Below are 14118 nucleotides of genomic sequence, written 5' to 3' on the forward strand. Positions count from 1 at the left end.
GTAGCCCTAAAGGGTGCGCCACCTCGTAAAGCGTGCCATGGCTATAAAAGGCCCCAAGCACCTCCAAACCAAAAAAAGAGACTTTCCTGGGTCCTACTCTCTGCCTGGAAATTTTCTACACATTTCCCCTCTCTTCCAAACAAATTTTTACACACAAAAACACTCACAAAACAAATCAAAGCCTCTTGATTCTTCTCTTCACCAAAAATAGAAGGTATTGTCCTTATACCCAATCTTCTTTTCCTTGGTTCTATACCTTGGATTTGGGTTTTAGGGGTGTGGATGTAGCTTTTTGGCTACTATCCACACCCCTAACTTTCTAAATCTTTTTATAGTATTTATCTTGCTCTTTTTACCTTAATAACATAATTTATTGCTTTAGCTAGCATGATTCTTGCTTTATCTTACTTTTAGCATGCTTTTTAGCTTATTTCCATATGCTTCCATGTTTGTTCATGTGTTAGTTGCCTCTTCTATATGTCTTATGCATTATGCCATGCTTTAGATGCTTAGATCTTTTCTTTCCCATGTACTGATATTTGGGTCTACGTACTCACATGCTTGATATTTTATCTCTGGCTATGCCTTGCTTAGATCTACATGTTTGTATGCATGTTTTATGCTCCTATGCCTATGTCCATGTCGGTCACATGCTTGTATGCTTGGGTTTGCGTTCTCCCGTGCCTTTATATTTATATCTACATGCTTAGATGTATATCCACATGCTTACATGCGCATTTCCATGCTTATATGTGTAGATCGGTGTGTTTACATGCTTAGAACGATGTTCTCTACATGCTTTATGCCATCATCTATGTGCTTGCGTGCTTCACGCCATGTTTATGTGCTTAGGCGTAGACCTTATTTGTCATGCCATGTGCTATTGTAGCTTTTGTTCCTTTTATCGCATTTTCTTGTATTTTGGCCTAATGATTCGGACCTAATCTAGACCCTATGGTCTTTGTCATCGTCCATGTACCATGGCCCATATCAAAAGGGTTTGGATCATTTCTATTTACATGTCTATGCTTGCTTACTTCTATGCTTTACACTTGTGTTAGCCTCTCTAGTTATAGGCTTTGCCATGTTTGGCGCCTTCTGTGGGCTTGACCTTGTGTGGTTACATCCAATGCCCATGAGGACTTGTTTGGATGTAACCATTTGGGAGGCATCTCCAGATGTCGGGTTGCTCCGTGCTTACCCTTTCTTTTTCCACTCCGCACAATGCTATGCTTACCATGCTTGTTTGTGCCACTCGTTGGCTTTCTATGCATCTTTACATGCTTACTTACATGTTCATGCATGAGTTTTGCTTGCTAATGTGTCGTCCATACTTTAGCACAATGAAGTCCTGGACATCCGATCCAAACCTACATTTGTCCCCCCGCAGACACCATCTCTTGTTTGCCTTCTTTCTTATTTGCTTGTTTGCTTGATTCCTTGTTTTTTTGCCTTCAAGTTCGCTTGCTTATCTTATTTCTTGTCATGTCTCCTGCCACATGTTATTGCTTCGCTTGTATGCTTGTTTGCTTTATACCCATTGCGCATTATCTAGGCATCTCTTTCTTTCCATTGCTTGTCTGTTGGTTTCTTGTCTTTGCCTTTGCATGTACACACATGGAGCAAGGACACATAAAGCTAGGGCATGGTCTCCTAGGCACAAGCAAAAAGGGCGCAGATGCAAGCATGTAGATATTAGCCAAGCGGCTATGTTCAGTAGAATTAGGGGTCTAGCCTCTCCCATTTGGTTATGAACTCTTTTAAACCTCTTCCTTCTTCCCTCCTTTCTCTCTTAGATGAGTTGTATTAGGTATATCATGCCATGTACCATTCGTCCTCATCTCTAGAGTATGGTGACCCCTATTTACTTTCCTGCACCTATATTTTGGGCCATGCTCTAGGGATGTAGGCATTTACTTTCCTACTCTGTGTGCTAGCATTTTGCATGATGTATGTGTATATATACCTACTCACCCCTCTTAGTGTGATTGTCACAGTCCATGTCATGTAAGGCAAAGTGATTCCTAATTTCCACCACGAAAGTAAGGTGACATGTCACCGGATTTTCGCCGTGGAAATCTGGTATTTGCTTATATGCCTTAGGAAAGCATAGATTGTGACCACACCCATTCAAAAGCCAAACCTCAAAGCCCCATGCATGCAAAGCCTCGAAAGCCAATGTTAAAATCATGTTTTTCACTGCCAATATCTGAAAATTAAGGTTTTATTAAAACAAAAGACTGTCCTTGGACAGGCGTTGTGGAGTGCCTAACACCTTCCTCACACGTAACCAAACTTCCGGATTCAAGAATCAAGATTTTTTGCCATCCACATTATATTAGGAAAAATGACATTTTTCTTAGCCTAGGATCAATAATAAAATCAACTAGAAACAAGTGACCAATCACACCTTAGAAAAACCCAATGATTGGTGACGACTTCACTTACCTTTGGTAATCACCTAAAATTTGGCCAAGATTCCCGCCATACCTCCAAAGGTAGAACAACCTTCCTTCACTGAGAGAGGGAGAGAGAGAGAGCACTCGAAGCTCTATGCGAGACTCCCAGAGTCAAACCACACAATTATCGAGAGGGGCCTCTAACAGGCCCTACGCATGAGGGAGCAATGCCATGGCGAGTGGTCAAACGATGGCCCGGCGGTTTTCCAACTGTTTGTGGCCCAACATCGACACTAACTGGATTAACATCCACACAATTGGGACCATTAGTGGTATCAGATCAATGTGTTCTACTAGGATTGGATTGATATTTACTCATTAATCCCACCGCATGACAAATATATGGTCTTGTACTTGTTATAGGGCGATGAGGCTGCCCTTAACCTAGGCATAGGGGACACTTAATTTCTTCCTCATCCTTAGGAAACAACTTCTTGCTCAAGATAATTCCTTTGTTCATAAGCTTGCTCAAAGACTTTGTTTTGGCCCATATTAAACTTTTTAAGCACATTCTCCAAACAATCCAATTGACATAGATATAATTTTCATCATATCATGATAGTTTCTAGTTAACAAAATGTCATTCATATGTAATGACAATATTGTTATCTTACCATTACACCTCTATAACGCAGTGATATAGTGGGTGCACTGTAAACACAAAATCTCAAGTTTGGAAATCAAACAACTGGAAATGTTTATGGATTTGTATCAAAGAATGTATAGGTGCAATCCTCTGTAATTATATTCTAATACAATAGTTTAATCCTCTGATTCAATCTCCTTGAAAAAGTTTTGATTCAAGAATTATCTTGATTCGAACATAAATTGTCTTCACTTTGATTGGAAAGTGGATTGAGCAATCTTTGGAATGGAATTGCAATGAATCTTTGGCTATGAGCTTGTTAGAAATTCTTCGTTCCTCGTATTCTCTGAATGTTCTTGATTTATGAAAATTTGTGTTAGAAGTTCTTTGGGACTTTGGAAGCTTGAATCCAATTAAGCTTCTATGAACTAGAGTTCTTCAAGTTTCTAGAGGCTTTGTAGCTTGATTCCAATAGAACTTTCAGATTTCGGATGAATGTTCTTCTAATGTTCTTCATATTCAAAGATTTTGATGTAGAAGTTCTTTGGGGCTTTGGAGGCTTAGAGGTTTTTGAGCTTGATTCTAGTGAACTTTGAGATCTACAAATGATTATTTGAATGATTTCTCTTCGATTGTTCTTCATATTCAAAGGTTAAAATATTATAAGTTATTTGGATGTTTTGGATCTTGATTCCAACAAAGCTTCGAGACTTCTAATGTGCTTGAATGTGCTCCAAGGGACACATGGCATCATTTGATTAACCGATGTGTCTTAATTTAAAATAACACATGGCAATATTTAATTAACCTGCTTATGTCATTAAAAGTAAAATATCAACACGTGTCGATGTGTGATTGGCTCTTGAGACCCATTAAGTAGCATGTAACATTTTATAATTGGCCACTCTAAATTTACTACGTGGATTTGGTGGCAATTTGTGATTGGTCAGAAATTTTTACTCTCTACACTCACTTCAAAACCAATCTCTAAGATTTCTTGGAAGGGTTCAAATTCAATTGCCTGGAGGATTGCTTGAGTCCATATAGGTATCTTTTCAACTTGTAGACTTCTCTCCAATATCCTATAACTTGAAAATCTTCTAGTTTTGAAATACAAATGTCTTTCTCCAATTCACAATTGAGGAAAATAGTCTTGACATCTAAATTGGTGCAATTCCAAGTCTATCATTGCCATAATGGATAAGATTATTTTAACCGAATCAAACTCAGCTACTAGCAAATATGTACCAACAAAGTCTACACCTGGTTGTTGAGTAAACCCTTCAACAACCAACCTTACTTTATACTTGTCCATGCTACCGTTAACCTTGTTCTTTTTCCTAAGTACCCACTTGTACCCAATGGTTTTCCACTTGTCGTGAAATTTTATCAATTAATAATCATCATTTTTCTTGATAGATTTTAGTTCTTCCCTCATTGCACTAGCCATCATTTTGAATCATTACTCACCATGGATTCTATACTATGCAAGTGAAAATCCTTGAGTATTATTGACAGTTGCTTAATTCTTTTACTTCCATTTTTCTAGGGATTGGAGGCAAGGGCGACTCCACCTTGAAGGTAGAGTGTTCAAATGAACACCTTGACTTGGGGAAAAAAATTATATATAACATTTTTATAATTATTTTATTTTGACCACCCTAAAAAAAACTTAATATTTTGTTTTGATCACCCTGTAATTATTTTGTCACTTAGCCACCAGTAAACCTTCTTCTCTACCTATTCCTGCCTATCCTATTTTATATTCCTTATCCCATTCTCACATTACCAATCCTCATAAAGCATTTACCATAGCATTACTTACGACAATTGAACCTACTTATTACAATGAAGTTGCTAAGTTCCAAGAGTGGCAAGTTGCTATGCAAAATGAGTTGACTGCACTTGCAGCCAATGACACTTAGACAGTTACCGCTTTACTTCTTGGCAAGAAAGCCATAGGGTTTTAATGGGAGTATAAGGTTAAGCTTAAGGCTGATGGTAGTCTTAAGAGTTGGTTCACTTATGGCAAAGGGTTTCACTCAACAAAATGGGCTAGACTACTTTGAGACCTTTTCCCTAGTAGCTAAATTTGTTACTGTCAAAACTCTTTTAGCTCTAGTTGTAGTTCAACAATGACACATTATTCAATTGGATATGAACAATGCATTCCGTCATGAGGATCTTTATGAAGAGGTAAACCTAAAACTTCCACTTGGTTATCATCCTGTTGTTACCAACAAGGGGGAGGTTCAAATTTGCAAGTTGAATAGATTGTTGTGTGGTTTGAAGCAAGCTAGCAAGCAATGATTTGCCAAGTTGACAAATGTCATTATTGCTCAAGGCTTTAAATAGTCTAAGGAAGAATATTCACTTTTCACAAGTGATGATGCACAAAATCGTCAGTGAGTAGATCTTCCACATGTGCAACGTCTGAAGATACTTGAAGAACAAAAAGATGAAGAACCTACAGAGAACACCAGTGGGTGCCATCCAAAGACTCTCCGAAGGCTAAATCAGTGACTGGAGAATCTCTAGTAACTTTAAAAGTATGAGAGCTAGGAAATTAACGTACCTTGGAAAAGAGGAGTGTAGACACCGCATTTTGTACCACTTACAACTTGAGCCCTCGTTCCCCAATGATGTTAGAACTCTAAGGCCTAGGGTTTGTTTAGGACCCGATCATATGAAAATTGACTTGAGAAAAGTGTTTATGGAAAATATAACTTATTTTTTGAAGCATAAATCTATTTTTGGAAAAGAAAGGCCATGGAAACCCTAGTGTGTGAGCACGCATACACACGTATGCGTATGCACACTCAAGCTATGCATACGCATGCTAAATGCATGCGCACGCATACATGTGCATGCATACACGTGCTAGGGTTCCAGAAAATATGTAAGGAAATTTTTCTACATTTAAACTTGGTTTGGAATGAATCCCACATCTAGGAGCCGCCTCAAACCCCTATTTTTCGACTATATAAAGCCATAAAAAGGTACTTTTTTGAGGAGGAAAAAATTCAGTGGTAAAACACATAAGATTCACTAGGAAATAGAAAATCAAAAAGGGAGTTTTTCACAAAACATCCTTAAGTCAAATTTTGTTTCATTGGGACCATTTTGATCTTGATCTTTGGGTTCCATGTTTATTAACTCATTTTTGAATTGGTTGCGACTAGATTAATTGAGGGGAACGGTCAAAATCAAGATCTAAAGAGTTTTAGTGTTGAGATAAAGTTTCTAACTTTGGCTCTTCACTTTTTATTGCTTTCCTTTGTTTCTTTGTGTTTATATATATGCTTAAGTGCTTATAGCTTGTTTGCTTAGTCTAGGTTTATTTTGTGTTTGTGTTTATTGTATTTTAGGTTGTGAGATTTCCTATTTTCTGAGTTTTTGTTCTTCATTTTCTTTGTTAGGGTTCTCTGGTGTGTATGCGTACTTATACAATTGGGATGCACATGTATACCCTATGTATGTGCAAGCATACTCTTGCTAGAAACCCTAATTCATTCCTATTGTTTTTCCCTTTGTTTTATTTGCTTGTTGTAGCCATTGTTCAAACCTAGTTTACTTATACTCAAGCCTCTGTCTCTCTATTTTGTGTTTTTTTGTTTTATTTTATCTCTTTGATGTTTATTAGGGCCTTATATGGTTTGTATGCCATGAATATGGATATGAATATGATCATGTATTAATGCATAGATGTTGTGATGCAGTGAGGTAAGAAAATCATGCATAATCACACGAACATGCATTCTTTTGCTTGATGAGTATGATATGGGTGATGAACACGATATGTTTGATTGAATCCCATGCTTTCAATGTTTAGATACTATAACATGTTTGTTTGGATCTGTCTTGTGATGTTTCTGCCTTTGATGATATATGCTTAAATGCCATGATAAATGAATGCTAGGCTTGGGGATGATTATGCCATTTTGTTTACTTTAGATGCATGATAGAGTGCGTATGAGTTGGAATAACATGTTAAATATACCTTTAATGAGATTAAGACTTGGAACACAATGAGTGAAAGCCAACCCACGGATCGAGTGGGGTTGGGTGCCTAACACCTTCCCATCCCCATACCTAAACCCTGGGTAAGTGCTCTAGTAAACATCAGTCCTTCCACGAAGGGTACTATATTCATAGTTCTTAGACCTAAACTAGCTGGCGATTCCATTTACTCCCTCTGCATAGTCCACCATAGGCCAAGGCATACTCTCCCATATAGGATCATCACGGGCGCTTACGCCCACAGTGGCGACTCCGCTGGGGATAGAGAGTTTGATTCCAATGTGTTCCATTTCTTAATCTTGATAAAGACTTGTTTAATATTGTTTGCACACACTTTCACTTGGTTCTTTTGTCCCTTTTCCATGGTTGGTGATGAGTGGGAAAGTGGAGGCTCCATTCGGGCCAAGACTTTCTGAAGTTCATCCTACCAACTCACAATCCGTGCCATTGCCTATTGTGGACACAATGGATGGGAGTCACTCCTTTTGGTTTCCCTCGCATCTTTCTTATACCATCAAGTCAAAGTGGGTGAATCTTTTCTCTCAATCCCTAATTTTTGCCTAGGTCTTCGACCTAGCGGGATTCCTCTAACTTTTGCATGGATTGCCTTTCGGTTTTCACCCCATCGAGGCTCCTTGTATCGTCTCTGAACTTATTTTTTATTTTTTTTTATTTTTACTCTCTCTTTCTTTTTCTTTCACTCACGCCTTCTCTCCTTCTCTCTTACCTCTCCCAAATTTGCTCCAATTGTTTCACCCATATTTAGGATATAAGAAATGACTTAAGGCTGTCATGAAGTAGGTTCATATAGCTAAGGAAGCTTACAAAAGTCCAAAAGAAAGAAAGACTGATTGAACACCTTGATATGCCCTGAATTTTACTTTTCTGCACTTTAGGATTCTCATGTCTTTTCTTATGAATTAATAAAGGATTGGAATGTCCTAAATCCCCTATAGAAACAGTTTATCATCTTTTAATTTAAGCAATGAAAGAACCACCCATTTATTATCTTTGCTTATTGTCATCTTTTTTCTTTTCTTTTTCTTTTCTTTTTTCCATGCCATGTAATTTTTTCCCATGATGTCTTTAAGGAATTTTCTCCATGCTCATAGTCTTTACCCTTATCTTTTGCCTAGATCTCCCCTTCAGGTTTTCAACGTAGAGGGGTCCCTTTGCCTTAATTTTTGTCTAGGCCTTCCTTTCGGATTTTCAACCTAGCATGCTTTTTTTTCTTTTTTCAAATGTGGTATCTTCAGAGTCTATCCACGTTGATTGGGCGAAGCATCTCCTCCCCATCCAAACCTATAATTCTCATAGCACCTCCTAACATGATCTTCTTGATAATAAAAGGACCAGACCATCTTAGCTTTATATTTCCTCTTGGATCAAAAGTTTCATCTCTAAGCACTTTTAGGACCAAGTCCCATTCTTTAAGGTTTCCAGATCTCATCTTTTGTTAAATGTTCTAGCAATCCTCTTTTGGTATCCTTGTGCATGGTATTGTGCCTTAGCTCTCTTCTCATCTATCAAAACTAGTTGCTCATATCTTTGTTTCATCCAATCTCCCTCTAGGACCTTGGTTTCTGCTAGCACTCTCAAAGATTGTATCTCTACCTCAATGGAAAGTACTGCTTCACTACCATAGACCAAAGAGTAAGGGGTTGCCCTAGTTGATGCACGAATAGAAGTTATGTAACCTCATAAGGCAAATGGGAGCTTCTCAACCCAATCCTTGTATATTACTAGCAAATGGCTGCTTCTACAACCCCATTGGTCTGCGATCAATACAGCAAAGACTTGTGGTGCTCAATGTTGTACAGTTCCATGATTGTTCTAACCTCTCCCTCAAAGTGGGAACCATTATTGAAGATAATCTCTTGGGGCACCCCATACCGACAAATGATGTTATTCTCTATGAATCGAGCCACACGCTTAGCTTTTAACACAGGGTAAAAGGCCGCTTCCACCCACTTGGTGAAGTAGTCAATTGCCACTAGGATGTATTCATGTCCATTCGAGGCCTTAAAGGCTATTCTTCCAATCACATATATGCCCCAAACTGAGAAAGGCCATGGAAAGGTCATGTTGTATAGCTCACTAGGTGGCACGTGATTCAAATTCGCATGTGTTTGGCAGTCGTGGCAACTCTTCACAAAGTCTACATAATCGGTCTCCATCGTGTTCCAATAGTGCCCTATCCTCAAGATCTTCTTGGCTAACATTCTCCCATTCATGTGAGGACTATAAATCTCTTGATGGATTTCTTCCATGACTTTCTTGGCTTCTTCCTTCTTTAGACAACAAAGATGTATACCATCATAGGATCTCTTATAAAGCTGACCTCCGCATAAGATGTATTGCATTGCCATCATCCTAATCGAACAACGCTTTCTTGTCAACACCATCTAGATATACCCCAAACTCCAAGAATTTCATGATGTCATAATACCAAGGAACCCCTTCCTCTTCTACAACCAAGACTGAAACTTCGGCCCTCTCTTTGTGTACCATCCCATAACTTTGTTCAATCTCTAAGGGTCATGTCCATACTCCTTTGGGTATTTCAACCATGGAAGCTAAAGTAGCCAAAGCATCTACAAACTGATTTTGAGCTCTAGAAATGATAGTATATTCAATCTTGTCAAAGGTTTTGGTCAAATCCTCTAAGTATTGTTTATAGGGCTTTTAGTGCTCCTCCTTCACTTTCCACAACCTTTGTGCTTGAGCTATGATCAAAGTTGAATCTCCAAAGACCTCAACCTCTTTCAACCTCAATTCTCAGAGAGCTTCCATTCCGACGATACAAGCCTCATATTCTACCATGTTATTGGTTGCCTCAAAGTTCAACTTAACTGCTAAAGGTATGTGAGATCCTTCGGGAGTGATCAAAAGAACTCCTATCCCATTTCCATATTGGTTCATAACTCCATCAAAATACATCTTTCATGCCCCTAGCTCAATGTCCAAAACATCCTCATCTGAAAAAATCTTCTCTACCATCCTTCTCTTCCATAGGGTTCTCGGCACAAAAATCTGATACGATGCTCCCTTTGATAGTCTTCCTTGCCACGTACTTCAAATCAAATTCTGCTAATGGGATCAACCATATCGACAATCTTCCACTCAAAGCTGGCTTCTCGAACAAGTACTTCAATGGATCCATCTTGGCTACTACCCATATTAGGAAGGGTAGGATAATGTGTTTCAACTTTTGTACGGCCCATATGAGAGCAAAGCAGGATTTTTCTATGGGTTGCTATCTAGTCTCATAATCATGGAACCGTTTGCTTAAATAGTACACTGCTCTCTCATTCTTGTCATCGTCTTCTTATGCAAGCATACTTTTAACCGCATCTTCTATGATAGAGAGATAGAAGAGTAATGGTTTTCCGTGTATCGAAGGTACCAAGATAGGTGGATGGAGAAGATATTCCTTAATGAGCTCAAAAGCTTTCTAACATTCATCATTCCATTCATGAGGTTCATTCTTTCTTAGGAGCTTGAAGATGGGCTCACAAGTGGAAGTGAGTTTGGCAATGAATCGGTTGATGTATTGTATTCGGCCCAAAAATCCCCTTATCTCTTCCTCGCTCTTAGGTGGAGGCATTTCTAATATGGCTTTAATCTGCTTTAATCTTTGATGGGTCAACTTCTATCCCTTTATCACTTACCAAGAAGCCCAACAACTTCCCTGCAGTTACCCCAAAAGTGCATTTTTATGAGGTCAATCTCAGTCTATACTCCTTGATTCTCTCGAATTACTTCCTCAAGTTAACGATGTAACCCTCTCTCTCCTTGGAGTTCACAATCATATCATCAACATACACTTCTACCTCATTGTGCATCATATCATGTAACAAGACTGTGGCCATTCTTTGATACGTTGCACCCGCATTCTTGAGCCCAAATGGCATCACGATGTAACAATAAATTCCCTATTCTGTGGTGAAGGTAGTCTTGGTCATGTCCCCAAGAGCCATCTTGATTTGGTTATATCTCAAGAAACCATCAATGAAAGACATCAAGGCACTACCGACAATGTTATCCACTAAAACATCTATGTGAGGAAGAGGGAAGTCATCCTTAGGGCAAGCCTTGTTCAAATCCCTAAAATCCACGCACATTTATACCTTCCCATCTTTCTTGGGTATGAGTACAACATTGGCTATCCACTTGGCTTGGTGCACAAGTTTGATGAACCCTGCCTTCAATTGCTTGGTGACCTATTCTTTGATATTTAAAAGTCATTCGGTTTTCATACGTTTCAACTTTTGCTTGACGGGTACCATGTGAGCATGGGTATCATTATGGTGCTGGACTATCTTGGGATCAATACCAAGTATATCTTCATAAGACCATGCAAATACTTCTTGAAATTTTGTGAGCAACTCTTTGAGTTCTTTTCTTTCCTTTTCATTTATGGTTGAGCCAATTTTAATTAAGCGTGGATTCTTATTATTGTCCAAATTAAGAGTTTCAAAATTTGGTTCCATAGGTTCAATTTTCTTTTTCAGTTGTTTATTAATTTCATTTTCAAATTCATTAGAATCATTTAAATGCAGAATTTCAATATTATGGGACACATTAAAATAAGCCAAACCGGAATTCATCTTATTAGAAATCTAAAAAATACATTGGGACTTGCATTACAAACTTTCTTTCCCCCATTTTCACAAAACCTAACCTAAGTCCAATTATTAAGTTGCCTAACGATGGTGCGATGAAGGCAGAAGAATCACTCAGTTCCTCGTTGGTGATGGTGAACACGTCCCCCTCCATTTTCAGTATAGTCTCCATTGCTTCAGCATCCATGTAATCCATCCAGTCAACTTCCTCTTGAACTTCCTTAATCACTATAATAGGCTTCTCCTTAAAGGTAAACTTCTCATTGAAGAAGATCTCCCAACCAGGATATACTTTTCCATCCTTACCTACCCAAAGTTCAAGAAAGCCACAAAAAAGGTAAGTCTCCCCCTTCTTTCACAAAGTTTCCATTAAGGGTGCCAAGGTTCTTCTTGATTCTGTCGCAGCCTTCAAAGAATCCTAAACCTTCCTTCTTCAATTGAGTCTTGAAATTGGGGAATTCAGCTACCCCTTTTCCTTCCTTCCCAAGACCCATACCAAGCATATGCCCCATGTTCTTCATCATTGCAATTACCTCATGGCTACAATATGGGACTAAATCCGAAGTATACTTTTCATCCTTCAATCCATAATCAGCCATGTTCACAAATTTAAAGTCATTCATTTGGAGCTCACTTCCTTCTTCCTTAAGTCCACAAACCGGTCCTAGGATCTCACCATCACCAAGCACTACAATAATCCCTCCCTTCCATGGATCTTCATCTTTTGGTGTAGAGAATAGGGAATAGCCCCAATAGGATGAAGTCATGCCCTTCCTAAGAGAAGATAGTAGTTAGGAGTGATGTCCATGACATGAAATTCCACAATTGTCTCCATTGGACCAATCTTGCAAGGAACTTTGAAGGTTCCCATAACCTTCCTTAAAGTATTTTCATATGCCCTAATGGTCAAAGGAGAGGGTATGATAGTCTCCACATGTAGTCCAATGGTAAGAGCGGTCCTAAAATGGCATACATTCAATGCGGATCCATTATCAATCAAAACCATAGGAACCTTGGCACCCATGCATTCAATGGTAATTTACAAAGGCCTAGTGTGAATGGCCTAGTGTGAATGGCCCCATCGGAAGGAAGCTCCTTGTCGAAAAAAGTAAGAAGAGGATGAGATGGGCCCCATGAGAGATAGTGCTTCTTGTGGTGTAATTTCTATTGGCACCTCCTTCTCATTCAAAGCATTCAAGAGAGTACTACGATGTTTATGAGAAGCCATAAGCAAGCCCCATACCGATACATGAGCTTGAGTTTTCTTCAATTGAGTCAAAACTCAATCTTCTTCCTCTTTCTCTTCTTTCCCTTTAAGTTCCATGGGCTTAGACCCTTTTCCTATGTCCCTACCAAGATGATCCTTCTCCAAAAAAGATGGTTTGTAGTGTTTCTCACTCCTAGTAATATTGGCCACATTGTCCTTTAGCTCGGTCATTCCTTTGGGAAGTATCCTCCACACAACCACCACATTCTTTAGAATCTCATCTTCCTCATCCCATATTCCTTAGATGTCCACGGCATTAACCTCCACGGTTTCTATCAACTTTGAACAATCCCATTCAATCTTATCTATTTGCACCCAATTCCGATATGGAGGAGGAGCTCTAAGATAATCAGGCAAAGGGTTCTTCCTAATGCTAAGCTTGGTGATCATATTGGGATTTGGGAGGGTTCCATTGTCTATGAGATCTTGTATTTTATGTTTGAAGCAAAAGAAATTGTCGATTTTATGGCCGGATTTCTAGTGGTAGTGACAATACTCATGGAGGTTCCAAGTATAAGGCATAGGATTAGGCATAGGTGTGGGATCTAGAGGCTTAATGAATCCTTTGGAAGTCAAATTTTCATATGCTTGGGCAAGGGTCATTCCTAGGTTGGAAAATTCTCAACGGGCTTCCTTTGTGAAGCTTGGGTAGGCTAAGGTTTGTTGAGGTATGATGGCATTTACATTCACAGGATTGGGTGCTTTAGAGGTAGTTGCTCCTCCTCTATATGTCTTCTTGATTGGAAGTTTGCTCTCACCCTTCTTCAATTGTCCATTGTTGATGGCATCCTCTATCTTAGTCCCACAATCACATAACTCTCCAAAGGAACTAATAGGCAATGACAAGAGCCTACTATTATATGCCCGAAGCCAATTCATGATAATCATGTCGATTTGATCTTTCTCATTTGGCCTATTAACCATCTTAGATGCCTTTCCCTTCCACCTTGTCATATACTTGGAGAATGTTTCTCCTACTCCTTGCTTAGTGGTCTCCAAATCTCTTAAAGTCACATCAATCATAGTATTGAAGATGAATTAATCCACAAGCAACTTTTCTAGCTCATTCCATACATTAGTCTTGCTAGGATCCAAACTATAGTACCATCTAGATGCACCTCCAGAGTGAGAGAGGAAATGCGTGCAAAGTTTGCTTCTCAT

Source organism: Quercus lobata, chromosome 4, assembly GCF_001633185.2.
Source record: "Quercus lobata isolate SW786 chromosome 4, ValleyOak3.0 Primary Assembly, whole genome shotgun sequence".
Lineage (NCBI taxonomy): Eukaryota > Viridiplantae > Streptophyta > Magnoliopsida > Fagales > Fagaceae > Quercus > Quercus lobata.